The following is a 15,702-nucleotide window of genomic DNA, read 5'->3' as shown; positions in this document are numbered from 1 at the left end:
CCAGACCACAGCCCAGGAGCGACCCAACATATCGATTCATAGGAGGGGGCCTCGTCTTCTTCCTCCTGCGCATGAACGCCACGGCGAAGACGTGGCCGAGTTCGCCGGCCACCTCACCGTCGTCGATCAGGACGAGTGCGGGCGCCAGAGACCAAGCCAGAGCTGCTCATAATCCCTCCCGCGTCCACCCCATCCTGTACCGCCAAGATTCACGCCCAATTCGTGTGCCGACGCCACCGCGGCATCGTGACCACTACCGTCGGCGGGAGAGCGTTGGAGACCACCTCCAGGGCTATAAAAACGTCGGGCGCATCGTCATTCCCTCCTTGTTCATCTCGACCAGCCCAATTTCTCTCGCACACTCTCTAGCTCACACCATTCTCACATAATGGCCGCCGGAGTCGGAGAAGAAGCGGACGACTGGAGTCGCCCCAGCATCCGTGCAGAGGTCGAGGAGGTGCACCTCGACGTGTACAGCGTCTGGTAGAAGCCTAGCATCAAGGGGAGATCAGAGCTATGCCAATTTCACCGTTCCCTTTCTCCGGTCATCCTCGGTATTCTCGAAATCGAGCTCGCCACCATCGCCAATCCTCCTCATCGAGCATCCTATCATCATCAGGGTGAGTTTGCGCACCCAGAGAGCTCTTATTCTTGCAATTTCATCCACGGTAGCTTGCGATTCGAGATCTCGCCGGCGTTGCTCCGCCGCGGGCATGCTTGCCGGCGATGCTCTGGTGATCGAACCGAGCAACCAACCCCACCATCGGACTCAGCGAGTTGTAGAGGTCCGAAAAGTACTAGTTGCGCGTCCCAGTTGGCCAAAAATCGGCGTCGCCGTCGTAATTTCACTCGCCGACGGCGAGTTGACCGGCGAGGTGACGTGGCCATGGCCTCCTGTACATTTGACTTGGTCCATGCCTTCGTGGCTGTCGATGTGGATGCAGGACCCACCTGTCACTGACACGGGTAGAACCCCAACCGGTACACATAGTCGTTTCCATTTAACTGAAAATCCAGAAAATAGTTTAAGCTTTACTAATTCATAGAAAATTCATTTTAACTCAGAAAATTACAAATGAGATATCAAAATGTTCCTAAAAATAAAATCTATCTAATAAAAATATAAAATGAAATTTTTATTTTTAATAAAAATTCAATTATTTAATACTTGTTAATTAAGCCTTTAATTTAATTCTAAATTCAATTAAAATTCAATAATTAGGAAAACTTTTCAAATTAAATAAAAATCAGTAAAGAAAACAAATAAAACATTAAAAGTAATTTTCTTTATTTGTTATTTTGTTAAATCATTATTAGAGAGATTTGAACCCTGATTAATAATTACCCTAATTATTAATTGTTTAAAAATAATAAAATGTCAAATCCAATATAATTTTTATTTCCAAGTTACTAATAACTTCAACTTTACCATGAAGTTATTAATCATAGAATTAAATTGTAAATAGCAAACCCTAAATTCCACATGGAATGATATTACAACCCTATCATTTCATGTGACTCCTAAAACCCTAAATTAATTAGGAACCCTAGTTCCATTATTACATGTGAACCCTAAATTGCTTCTAACCTCAACCCTAGGTTAGAACATGTGATCATGATACCTTCGTTCAAAGCATAGAACCCTAGTAGCAAGTAAATACCTGTCTTGGCCACATAAAATGTAGAAGACCTATCACTAATATATGGGTATCCCATGTGTTCATCATCATCAGACCTAAATAATCCAGTAGGGTCAACCAAGTGTAAACCCTCGATCCTATTACCAAACAACCATCATTAATTATCCATACTTAGCATCACACCATTGTGATGAATACTAATAGCAATCATACATAATATCTTGCATTACATACCATACTCCACTAAACCCTACTAGTGTGAAATACTTAGGAACCATCCCATCTAAGAACCAACCATTCTTTACTTAGGGAATTAAATAGAAAACCTAAACAACCTCAACCTAATTGATATACTTCTTATTATTTAAGAAGTATGTTCTTCAAAAGTTATTCCTTTGAAGTAAACCGAGAACCATCATCAACCCTGCTTATAAGAACCTATAAACCCTACCTAGCTATCACCAGCAAGATGAACCCACCATGATAACAACCATGTATAACTAATTGCTTAAGTTGCTCATACTTAAGTAAAACCAATCAAGCCTAGTTGCTGATGAATCCAACTATGTTGTGATCCATCTTATACTTACTCCAGAAACTACTTGGAACCAGAATAAATTATAGCAACCCACAAACCTAATTACCATACTTGTTCTTTATCAAAGTACATGTTCTTCAAAAGTTATTCTTTTAAAGTATATGATAATCAATCATTAACCATGCCATATAGTACTAAAACTGACCACTGTTCTTTACTTGTTAACATTATGCCAATTATCATTCTTTGTGTGCTCAATTGATTATTATGCTTTATTATCTACCTGTTTATGATACCAAGCAACCAATCCTTAATAAGAACCTTGTTTGTGAATCACTATAAAAGTGCAATACACCCTGAACCAATTATTACAACTCACTGGTCCTAAATCGTCGGGGTTAGGTCACGCTTAGAGCGATTGCATCTCATACTTATGCATTATTGCATCCTTGCCAATCTTTTAAACATCGTCCTTACCGGACGATGATGCTATTTCAGAATTTGGAGTTATTGCGTATCGAAGACCTTGCCCGCATAATCTTGCAGTCAAGAAAGGCAAGTTCATCGCTTGCTCATACCATTTGAGTATCTTTATCAAATTACTTGCAAAGTACTATGATTATCACTATTGCATAAAAACCAAAACAACTATTTTCATAACTATGAATATGACTATGTGGTGGGCAATGGAACCATGGATTGTGTTGAAATGGTGGAGGTTCCTGATGACCCACAAGTATAGGGGATCGCAGCAGTCTTCGCGGGAAGTAAATCCCAATTTATTGATTCGACACAAGGGGAGACAAAGATTACTTGAAAGCCTTAACAGCGGAGTTGTCAATTCAGCTGCACCTGGAAACAGACTTGCTCGCAAGAGTTTATCAGTAGTAACAGTTTTATAGCAAGAGTAGTGAAATAACAAAGACATAGTATCAAAGACAGCAGTAGTGATTTTAGTAAACAACAGGATTAAAATACTGTAGGCACGGGGACGGATAACGGGCGTTGCATGGATGAGAGAAACTCATGTAACAATCATAGCAGGGCATTTGCAGATAATAATAAAACGGTGTCCAAGTACAAAGAAATCAATAGGCATGTGTTCCAATTATAGTCGTACGTGCTCGCAATGAGAAACTTGCACAACATCTTTTGTCCTACCAGCCGGTGGCAGCCGGGCCTCAAGGGAATCTACTGGATATTAAGGTACTCCTTTTAATAGAGTACCGGAGCAAAGCATTAACACTCCGTGAACACATGTGATCCTCACATCACTACCATCCCCTCCGGTTGTCCCGATTCTTGTCACTTCGGGGCCATTGGTTCCTGGGACAAATGACATGTGTATACAACTTGCAGGTAAGATCATAAAACAATGAATATCATGATGAAACAATAACATGTTCAGATCTGAGATCATGGCACTCGGGCCCTAGTGACAAGCATTAAGCATAGCAAGTTGCAACAATATCATCAAAGTACCAATTACGGACACTAGGCACTATGCCCTAACAATCTTATGCTATTACATGACCAATCTCATCCAATCCCTACCATCCCCTTCGGCCTATAGCGGGGGAATTACTCACTCATGGATGGGGGAAACATGGCTGGTTGATGGAGAGGCGTCGGTGGTGATGATGGCGATGATCTCCTCCAATTCCCCGTCCGGCGAGTGCCGTAACGGAGACTTCTGGCTCCCGAGACGGAGTTTCGCGATGTGGCGGCGTTCTGGAGGCTTTCTGGCGACTTCGACTTCTCTCCGTGCGTTTTTAGGTCGAAGGCAATAAATAGTCCGAAGGAGGGCGTCGGGGGCTGACCGAGGCCGCCACACGGTAGGGCCGCGCGGGCCCCTCCTGGGCCGCACCGCCCTATGGTGTGGGGCCCTCGGGCCCCCACCTGGCTTGCCCTTCTGGCTCCGCCAATATTCTGGGAAAATAGGACCTTCTGCATAAATTCCGAGGATTTTCCTGAAAGTTGGATTTCTGCACAAAAACGAGACACCAGAACAGTTTTGCTGAAAATAGCGTTAGTCCGCGTTAGTTGTATCCAAAACACACAAATTAGAGGCAAAACAATAGCAAAAGTGTTCGGAAAAGTAGATACGTTTTGGACGTATCAACTCCCCCCAAGCTTAACTTATTGCTTGTCCTCAAGAAATTCAGTTAACAACTGAGCGATAAAAGAACTTTCACGAACACATTTGCTCATATGATGTATATATTCTCATGCTATGGCTAACACTTAGGCAGTTCATAATGAGATGCATACAAATAAGATCATCTAACAGCTATGTCAATCATGGAGAGGTACCAACAATTAATAATAAGCATCAGGAATCATGTATATAAGCAGGATTTCAATGTTCATAAGAGAGTATGATAAAGTGGTATCTCTCTTGCCCATGTTTGATCAGCAAAACATAAATGCTCAGGCACCTCTGAAGTTCATAGAAAGACTAGAAGTAGTGATTTTCAAAGATAAAAGCATCAAAGTTATACCACAATCAATCATATTTTGAGGCAAGCATATTATACTAAGAATGACAGTTGTGCTCTCAAGATAGTGCTCAAAGAAAGAATGGAGACACAACATAAAAGTAAAAGATTGACCCTTCGCAGTGGGAAGCAGGGATTAACATGCGCTAGAGCTTTTCATTTCTAAAACAGGAGTAAAATTATTTTGAGAGGTGTTTGTTGTTGTTAACGAATGGTAATGGGTACACCAACTACCTCGCCAACTGGACTTCCAAGAGCGGCTCCCATGAATTATTTTTATGTTTATGTGGCACTCCTTCCAACCTTTCTTTCACAAACCATGGCTAACCGAATCCTCGGGTGCCTGCCAACAATCTCATACCATGAAGGAGTGCCTTTTTATTTTAGTTTTATTATGATGAGACTCCCCCCAACCTTTGCTTACACAAGCCATGGCTAACCAAATCCTTCGGGTGCCGTCCAACAATCGCATAACATGGAGGAGTGTCTATTTAGGTTAATTAATTTGGGACTGGGAATCCCATTGCCAGCTCTTTTTGCAAAATTATTGGATAAGCGGATGTGCCACTAGTCCATAATGAAAATCCGTCAAAAGTAAATGACAAGGTTGAAAGTTAAACATCACATACTTCCTCATGAGCTATGAAACATAAACACAAATTGAGAAGCATTTTGAAGGTTTTAAAGGTAGCGCATGAGAATTTACTTGGAATGGTTTGAAATGCCATGCATAGGTATTTATGGTGGACACTTTGGATCAACTTGGTTTTCAGGTGTTTGGAAGCACGAGCAGTGTTCCCGCTCAGTACAAGTGAAGGCTAGCAAAAGACTAGGGAGCGACAAATCAAGAGAGTAGTAACTGTCATAATCATGCTTGCGGCAAAATAAATTAACGGAGGCATAAAAGTGATACAAGAACTCTGAAGAAATATAAATCATCGAGGCTTAATTGACTTTTGTTCAGTCATATGCATGCGTGAGCATGTGCCAAGTCGATATAAATGAATTATTCAGAGGAGGATACCACAATACCATACCTACTTATGAATAAAACAATGCAAGCAAACATCCATGACATGCTACTCATATTAATAAATTGGAGCTAAACATGAGAGATCATGAACTACTAGACTTTCTCAAATGACATATACCTCACATGAACCAACTAAGCATGCTCACATGGATGAGTATATGTACAAAAATGAAAACAAATAGAGTTCATACCAGGCTCTCACCACAATCCAATTGTCGTAGATCGTCATCATTGCCTTTCACTTGTGTAGCTTGGATAATATGAAATGAAAACCACGCTCCAGCCACCGAAGACCATTGAACTTAAGATGAACTTTTCAAACCAAAGAAGAACAGCAAATATTTTTGGTGTTTTCGAATTGGAAACAAGAACAAAAGGAAACAAGCAAACAAAGCAAAATCTTTTTGGGTTTTCTTATAGCAAACCAACGATAGCAAATAAAGCGAAATAAATGCTAGAAACCAAAACAAACAAATGGTGAAGAGAAACAACAAAAATATTTTTGGTCTTTTTGTGTTTTGGGAAAGAAACAAAGCAAAACCAAGAAATGGCAAACTAGAAAAGTCACATAAACACAAAGCAGCAGAAATTAGTCAAACTTGACAGCAGTACAGTACTCGATTTTTAAGAAATTCTTCCACAGCTCAAATCGAAAAGTGTTCAACTAATGAAAGTTAGATAACTACCTGGGGAACATGCACAAAAATTGACTTTGCAAAATACTATTCTGGCTATTTTTGAGAAGTTTTTCGGTAACAGTCCAGAATCTGTTTTCAGGCAGCACTTCCCCAAATATCATCTTCCTCTCATTAGAAAACCACTCAAACAAACTAAACAAGTATCCAGCAACCATAATATGCAAAGAATGAGTGATGCCGGTATACCTCCCCCCAAGCTTAGGCTTTTGGCCTAAGTGGAGTTCAATCCCATCGTGGCCATGAAGTTGCGTCTCCATAGTACGACGAAGATGGATCATATTCCGGGTATGTGCTAGAAGAAGCATCCGGATACGTGACGGTGTAGTCGTAGGAGGGCTCGGCATCCTCGGAGTCATGCTGCTGGTGGAAGTCTTGTATCTTCATCTTTTCCTCCACCTCCTCTTTAGTGCGTGACCATGGTTCCCTGTCAATGCTGAACAAATCTGGCTGGGGAAGAGGGATTTCCTTCTCATCCCCGTCAGCAAACAACATTCTATAGACCATATTATCTAAAGTGGAATCAACGGTAACAAAATGATGGCTTTTCATAGCAGCAATATCAAGCCTCCTAGGAGTTAATGGCACATCATTAGAATCTAGAGGAAGTCTTAAATGTGTTAAAATGCGCAATGCAATAGTTCCTCCAAAAATAGGCCCCCTGTTAGACAGGCGGCGAGCAATAAGAGAACCAAGATGATATGGTGTCTGTCCAGTAAGTGCAGCATTCAAGAAAGCAAGATGGTAGCTAGAAATATTGCTAGTGTTCTCCCTACCAAGAATGGTAGTAGCAATGTAATAGGCAAAATACTTAATGGCGGGGAGTTGGATGTTCCTTATCTTGCCACCCTGAATGGTGCGACAATCATCATCGGTGATCCCTCGATAGAGCTCCAACAGGTCCCGAGGGTTGTCATCAATCCTCCTTGCTGTACCTACAGGGGCAATATCCAATGCAACACAAAATTCTTCCAATTCCATAGTAATAGGATTACCATAAATCTTGAATGCAACTGTCGGCCCATATTGCTTGTTGTGGAACTTGAAGCTCTCGACGAAGATTTTGGTGAGCATGTAGTATTGCTCCCTTTCGTCTCCCACGTAGGCGGCTAAGCCCGCCCTGTTGACGAGGGTGAAGAAATCATCCAATAACCCTGCATTTCTCAGAAAATCATAACATGGGAAGGACGAAGCATTAGGAGCCCCATTGTCTTCTTCGGGTGCAAAGCTTGGCGCGATAATATCCTCATTGTAGGATCGCCTGAGTCGGGTGGCGGTCCTAGAGGGCCTTCCGGTGCTGGTTGTCCCTCTCTGAAACAATTCTCCAAAGTTGAAGTTTTTCATCCTCCTTTTCTGAAATTTTTCAACAAACAATATAAAATTTGATTTGGTGACATATAATCAAGGGGAACTACTATAGGAACTTGCTAGAGTACTAATCATGCATCAAAACTAGTTTATACAACTTAGAACAAGCATGCAAGCTCACTAAACATGTTACCTACAGCAGCAAAATATTCAAGATATACTCAACCAAACAAAATTCTACTTGGATAATCGGAGGAGTCACATACCGGAGAGCAAATGTGCCAAATTTCAGACAGAAATCTGGGCTGAGCAAAGAGATCGAAAAATCCTGAGCTCTTGAGCAAAAACACGAGTGAGAGAAAGCTGGTGTCGATTTTTTCGGGAGAGAGAAGAGTCTGGGAGGAAGAGATGCTAAAGTGGGGCAAAGGGGGGCCCACACGCCAGGGTGGCGCGCCCCCCTTGATGGCCGCGCCAGCCTGTGGGGTGCCACCCTGGGGTGCCCCACTGGTCATCCCCAGGTGCTCCCAGGTGCATTTTCGAAAAATAGGACCAACGGTATAATTTTTGTGAATTTTTGAAAACTTTGAAAAATGCACATTTCTGGGTATTAAGTTTATTATTACTGGCCAGGAAATTTTTTGAAATCTCTAATTAACTAAGGAACTTTGCAAAAACAAAAGTGCTACAGCAAGTAAAACAAGTGGAGGGAGAAAGAAATGTTGTTTACCTCCTCTATGCATATAAAAGGTATTTGTTAACAAGGTTGATCAAGTCTTGCCACCAAATAAATTTTACATAGCATATGAAGAAATAAACCTCAAATCAATCATGTTACCTTGAATTGTATTGATATGGATCCAATCATAAGATTTTGATATTCTTCTTTAGGCTCATATATAGGACAATCAATAGTTCCAACTTTGATAGTTCTCACATTAGAAATAGTATTAACTCCACATACTTTATCAATCCTTTTGGGGAAATAGACGATATGCTCCTTATCATCAACATTGAAAGTAGCCTTTCCTTTATTGCAATCAATAACAGCCCCTGCGGTGTTAAGAAAAGGTCTCCCAAGAATAATAGACATATTATCATCTTCAGGCATTTCCAACACAACAAAATCAGTTAATATCAAGCAGTTATTAGTAACTTGAACAGGAACATCCTCACATATACCAACAGGAATAGCAGTAGATTTATCAGCCATTTGCAAAGATATATCAGTAGGTATCAACTTATCTAAATAAAGTCTCTTATAAAGAGAAAAAGGCATAACACTAACACCGGCTCCCAAGTCACATTGAGCGGTTTTAACATAATTATTCTTAATAGAACAAGGAATAGTAGGTATACCTGGGTCACCCAACTTCTTTGGCACTTTGCCATTGAAAGAGTAATTAGCAAGCATAGTGGAAATTTCCTCATTGGGGATTTTCCTTTTGTTAGTAACAATATCTTTCATATACTTTGAATAAGGAGGCAATTTAATAGCATCAGTCAAAGGGATTTGCAAAAATAAGGGTTTCATCCAATCACAAAATTTATTATAATGTTCTTCTTCCTTTGATTTTAGTTTCTTAGCAGGAAAAGGCATTTGCTTTTGCACCCAAGGTTCTCTTTCATTACCATGTTTCTTAGCAATAAAATATTCTTTAGTATACTTTTTATTTTTAGCATGCTTTTCAGGTTCATCTTCAACCTCTTCTTTATCAGAAGCATCATTCTTATTATTATCATTATCATTATCATGTTCATTACCACTTTCAGTTTCAGCATCAGAAATAGAAATACTATTAGGATCATTAACAGGTTCAGAGGATTCTACAACATTTTTATGTTTCTTCTTCTTTTTCTTCTTAGAAGGAGCACTAGGTTCAATTCGTTGAGAATCTTGTTCAATTCTTTTGGGATGCCCTTCAGGATATAGAGGATCCTGGGTAGAGACACCACCTCTAGTTGTTACTTCATAAGCATGTTTCTCTTTAGAATTATTTTTTAGCAAGTCACTTTGCACATTAGTGAGTTGATCAATTTGAGTTTGAATCATTTGAAAATGTTTAACAAGCATCTTAACATCATTGGAGGTTCTCTCCACAATATCATGCAAATTGCTAATAGCTTGAGAATTTTCCATTAGATGATTCTCTACTCTCATATTAAAATTTTCTTGCTTAACAATATAATTATCAAACTCATCTAAGCATTGCGCAGGAGGTTTTGAATATGGAATATCTTCCCTAGTAAAGCGTTGAAGGGAGTTTACCTCAATCATGGATGAAGGGGGAATTATCTCACATATATCTTCTATGGGAGGTAGATTCTTCACATCTTCAGATTTAATACCTTTCTCCTTGAGAGACTTCTTGGCTTCCCTCATATCTTCATCATTCAATTCAATTAAACCCCTCTTCTTCAATATTGGCGTTGGAGTTGGTTCAGGTGTATTCCAATCATCATGATTCCGGCTTATTCTAGCCAATAATTCTTCAGCTTCGTCTGGAGTTCTTTTCCTGAAAACACAACCAGCACAACTATCCAAATATGCTCTAGACTCAATGGTTAGTCCACTATAAAATATATCAAGTAGATCATTCTTTTCTAAATCATGTCCAGGTCGAGCTCTGATAAGAGAACAAAATCTTGCCCATGCCTCAGGCAATTTCTCTTCATCTCCCTGATCAAACCTATAAATTTTCTGTAAAGCAATATGTTGAGCACTAGCAGGAAAGTACTTTCGAAAGAAAACATCACGCAGCTCAGTTGGACTTTTAATAGAACCAGGAGGCAAATTATTATACCAAGTTTTAGCATCATCCTTTAATGAGAAAGGAAAAATTTTAGCGACAAAGTAAGTACGCATCTTGACATCATCAGAAAACAAGCTACTCATAGAAGAAAGTTCAATCATGTGTTCTACATCACTTTCTTTTTCAGTACCACAAAAGGGTGTTTTCTCTACAATAACTATATGAGATAGATCAAGAGAAAAATCATAATCTTTATCCTTAATGCATATAGGAGATGTGGCAAATTTAGGATCAGGAGATAACTTATGTCTAACAGTATATTGTGTGAGAAACTTTTTAATTTTTCTTGCATCAGCAGTAGCATTGCATCTATTAATAAAATCATCATTAAGCTCCACATAATTTTCATCAGGATCATCACTAGAATAATGAAGTTCAGGTGAATAACAGGTGTAGTAGCATTTTCATTAGGAGTTTCAGCATTTTCAATTTGTCTAGACCTAGCAATTGTAGCATCTAGAAAGGATCCCAATGAACCACTATCATCAAGCACAGCAGAAACATTATCAATATTATGAGAGTTTTCAGATTCAGCAGAAGTACCAGCAAGTGAAGCTTGTGGCGGTGAAACAAGTTGACTTATCACAGATGGTGAATCAAGAGTAGCAGAGGTACTCAGAGTTGTACCTTTTCTTGTAGTGGATGGTAATATGGCGACTTTAGGATCGCAAGTTTTACCCATGATGGAGAATTTGCAGCGAACAATATCAATCCAAGTGAACTTCCAAATAAAGCTATGCCCCCCGGCAACGGCGCCAGAAAACAGTCTTGATGACCCACAAGTATAGGGGATCGCAGCAGTCTTCGCGGGAAGTAAATCCCAATTTATTGATTCGACACAAGGGGAGACAAAGATTACTTGAAAGCCTTAACAGCGGAGTTGTCAATTCAGCTGCACCTGGAAACAGACTTGCTCGCAAGAGTTTATCAGTAGTAACGATTTTATAGAACGTAGCTTGAGTGAAATAACAAAGATAGTATCAAAGACAGCAGTAGTGATTTTAGTAAACAGCAGGATTAAAATACTGTAGGCACGGGGACGGATAACGGGCGTTGCATGGATGAGAGAAACTCATGTAACAATCATAGCAGGGCATTTGCAGATAATAATAAAACGGTGTCCAAGTACAAAGCAATCAATAGGCATGTGTTCCAATTATAGTCGTACGTGCTCGCAATGAGAAACTTGCACAACATCTTTTGTCCTACCAGCCGGTGGCAGCCGGGCCTCAAGGGAATCTACTGGATATTAAGGTACTCCTTTTAATAGAGTACCGGAGCAAAGCATTAACACTCCGTGAACACATGTGATCCTCACATCACTACCATCCCCTCCGGTTGTCCCAATTCTTGTCACTTCGGGGCCATTGGTTCCGGACAGCGACATGTGTATACAACTTGCAGGTAAGATCATAAAACAATGAATATCATGATGAAACAATAACATGTTCAGATCTGAGATCATGGCACTCGGGCCCTAGTGACAAGCATTAAGCATAGCAAGTTGCAACAATATCATCAAAGTACCAATTACGGACACTAGGCACTATGCCCTAACAATCTTATGCTATTACATGACCAATCTCATCCAATCCCTACCATTCCCTTCGGCCTACAGCGGGGGAATTACTCACTCATGGATGGGGGAAACATGGTTGGTTGATGGAGAGGCGTCGGTGGTGATGACGGCGATGATCTCCTCCAATTCCCCGTCCCGGCGGAGTGCCAGAACGGAGACTTCTGGCTCCCGAGACGGAGTTTCGCGATGTGGCGGCGTTCTGGAGGCTTTCTGGCAACTTCGACTTCTCTCCGTGCGTTTTTAGGTCGAAGGCAATAAATAGTCCGAAGGAGGGCGTCGGGGGCTGACCGAGGCCGCCACACGGTAGGGCCACGCGGGCCCCTCCTGGGCCGCGCCGCCCTATGGTGTGGGGCCCTCGGCCCCCCACCTGGCTTGCCCTTCTGGCTCCGCCAATATTCTGGGAAAATAGGACCTTCTGCATAAATTCCGAGGATTTTCCTGAAAGTTGGATTTCTGCACAAAAACGAGACACTAGAACAGTTCTGCTGAAAACAACGTTAGTCCGCGTTAGTTGTATCCAAAACACACAAATTAGAGGCAAAACAATAGCAAAAGTGTTCGGGAAAGTAGATACGTTTTGGACGTATCAGTTCCAAATCAAGGGTTTATATCCATCTAGGATTAAACAACAAATGTCGTCCAGTGATTCTTGTGCCGTAATACCCGTGTTAACCATAAGATCTGGAATGGGACGGACTAGTCAATCGTATTTCCACCTCTTGTACATCAACGGATGCGCTTACCGTAGCAGTTGTATCTTGCGGAGCAACTTGAGGGTGGGGATCCCACTCTAATTCCCCACGGTTATGTTGTGCATACCGTAGCGGTTGCGGCTTGCGGAACAACTTGAGGGTGGGGAACCCACTCTAAGTCCCCACGGTAATGTGGTCTATGATGGGTTGCAGCTACCGGCGAAGGAGTTTGGTTAACGAGTCCCAGACTATCGTCGTGGTCGGGGTCCATCCTTAATTGGAGTAAGAGGACCGGCGAGGACCCAGGGTCGGGGTTTGCAACAACGGGTGGGTGTGCGAGGTAGCGGAGGAATATGATTGGCTATGACCTTATACCGGGCCTCACACCATAGGAAGTGTGGACGAGCTCGCGGCTCGGTTGGCACCAAGGTTAAGATCTCTTATGGGTAAAGCAACACACCTCTGCAGAGTGTAATGAATCGTGACCTGTCACTCCCTGTTCCGGGATTTGGAACTGCGAACGCTGCCGGAAAGGAGCTCCATGAAGTTCTAGTAAATCGGTGAAGGCTGACGGACATAGTTCTTCTGAATAAAAGCAACCTTTTGAAGAAATGGTTATGAAAACCTGCATTGGTATTAGACTTTCTGGTCTAATGCCGTAGCTAGTGCATTAAACACCTCTTTCCTATAATGAACTTGTTGAGTACGCTCGTACTCATCCCACTCTTAAATCCCCTGCTTAGATATGGAGGCATCGAAGGAGGATCTAAAGTGCAACTCGAAGTCCGAGGAGTCAACAACTACTTCACGAGACAGGAACCTGTCAGAGGAGTCAGATACCACATCCAACAAGGAGAAAATCTAGTTTAGCCATAGAAGGGAACTAGCTTCTTAAACCTAGCTCCTATTTAGCTAGAATCTATTCTTAGCCTCTGTAGTTAGTGAAATACTCTACAAATAGAGTTCGTGTTAGGATTAGACTACGAGTCGTTCTTCTGGAGTTTATTTACAGTTTTACCTCATTGTAAAGTAGGAGGCTGTGAAGATCTTATGTAACAGAGTCGATGTTGTAATTCTATAGACATGCCTTGGACCCGCATATGTTTCTGTTGTACCACTCTGAGCGATATAATACTAGTGGAACGGTGTTTCATTGGTGTTATATCAGACTTGCATACTACACCATGCAGTGGTATGCTGGGTCACCACATCCCAACACCGACAAAGCTGATTGGAGAAGGGAGAACCGATCTATAGAGGAGGCTGATGACCCGTCGGCCACGTCGTTTTATACTAGTGGTTATACAACTAGAAATCAGAAAACACTTGTTGGTTTCTTTGATATCTTTCGTTCATTAAAGAATTATACTACGTAGTGGCGCGGCATATGTCTCAATCTGGAGAACTCACATTCTCTTTTGAGAAAGGACAGGCGTCGGGGACGTGGTATATGAACTTCTTTTGTTTTTTTTTCTTGGATTTCCAGTGACTGGGTTGTTTTCTTCTATTTCTCTCATTCTTTGTCACATAATATCACATCATGGGTAAAATAGTTTTTACATATTCCTATTAACACGGTAAGTGCTGAAAATAAACTAAAGTGTCATTCCAAGTACAAAATAAAGTTTAGGTGTCAGATTGGGAAGATTTGTTTTTTCCAGAACCAAATAGAGAATACAATTTTAAGATAGTGTGAAATAAGGAATTTTCTCTCCTTGGTGCTCATACTGCGCTGTAGCGCTGGATCTGGCAAATCTGGCCCAAATATATGCGCATACTGCGCTGTAGTATACGCATACTCCTCCAGAAAAACCCTATTCCATTCCAACTTCACTGCGGCCTGCTGCTCATACTGCGCTGTAGCGCTGGATCTGGCACCTTCATTCAAATCTGTGATTAGCTCTGTGTGCCCAGTGGAGGAGTAGATCGCACGGTTCCTCCATGCCATCTGTGGGCGGGCAGCCTTCGTCTCGTCCTTGCTGCACACGTGTCGGCGAGAGAGAGGCGCGCTGACCTCTGTTCCGCACCGCCCAAGCGCTACTCGTCCTGGTCTTTACACGCTGCCCATCTCACACTGCAAAAATTCTATCTTGCCTGTGGGCCAATGATGTCATGGAGATGCGTAGAGAATGCAGCGGGTGACGGAACGGCTGGAGTCTACACTGAGGCCTTGTTTACTTCTAAGAGCATCTCTGGCGGCGCGACGCAAACGGATGCTGAGCGACTGTTTGTGTCTGTTGTGACCGGAAATGCGTCTGGCACTATCTCCAGCGGGGCGATGCATAGTGACCGGGCCGTCCGCGGAGACGCAAACCTGACCCAAATATACGCCAGGTTTGCGTCTCTGCGGACGCTCGGCGGACACGAGAAGTGTCAGCTCAGTCGTCGTACGGGCCCGCCTGGCAGGGACACAACTGCATCGTCTTCCGCGGCATTACTTGCAGGGCCGCGTTAATGGCGCGCCTCGGCTTCCGCGAGCGTGCGCAGCGAGGCGGCGTTGCAGTGGCAGGCCATAGCGAGATGACGTCTGAGCCTCTTAAAATGACGCTGCCGGCGGCCATTTCCCCGACCAAACCATTGCCACATCCCACGGTATCCACCCCACCGACGCCATGGGGAAGAATGCTGGCCGTTCCGCAAGACCAAGAACGACCACGAGTCTAGCGGCTCGCTATCCGGCAAGAAGGCACGGGTCGGCCGGTACGTCCGCGTCGACTTCGCGCGACAGCTATGGGAGGAAAACCGGCCGGTACCATGGCCGGACGCGAACTTGCCGGGAGGGGGCTGGTACCTCAAGTCGAGGCGCGTGCCGGTTCCCCCCGTGCCGCGCGAGGGGCGAGAGCGGCGGGACGAGGTGCGCCGCCGCCGATCGATCTTGCCGCCGGATCTGCGGGAGGATCCGGCGTACG

Source organism: Lolium perenne, chromosome 3 (genome assembly GCF_019359855.2).
Source record: "Lolium perenne isolate Kyuss_39 chromosome 3, Kyuss_2.0, whole genome shotgun sequence".
Taxonomy (NCBI): domain Eukaryota; kingdom Viridiplantae; phylum Streptophyta; class Magnoliopsida; order Poales; family Poaceae; genus Lolium; species Lolium perenne.
This window is presented reverse-complemented; position numbering follows the sequence as displayed.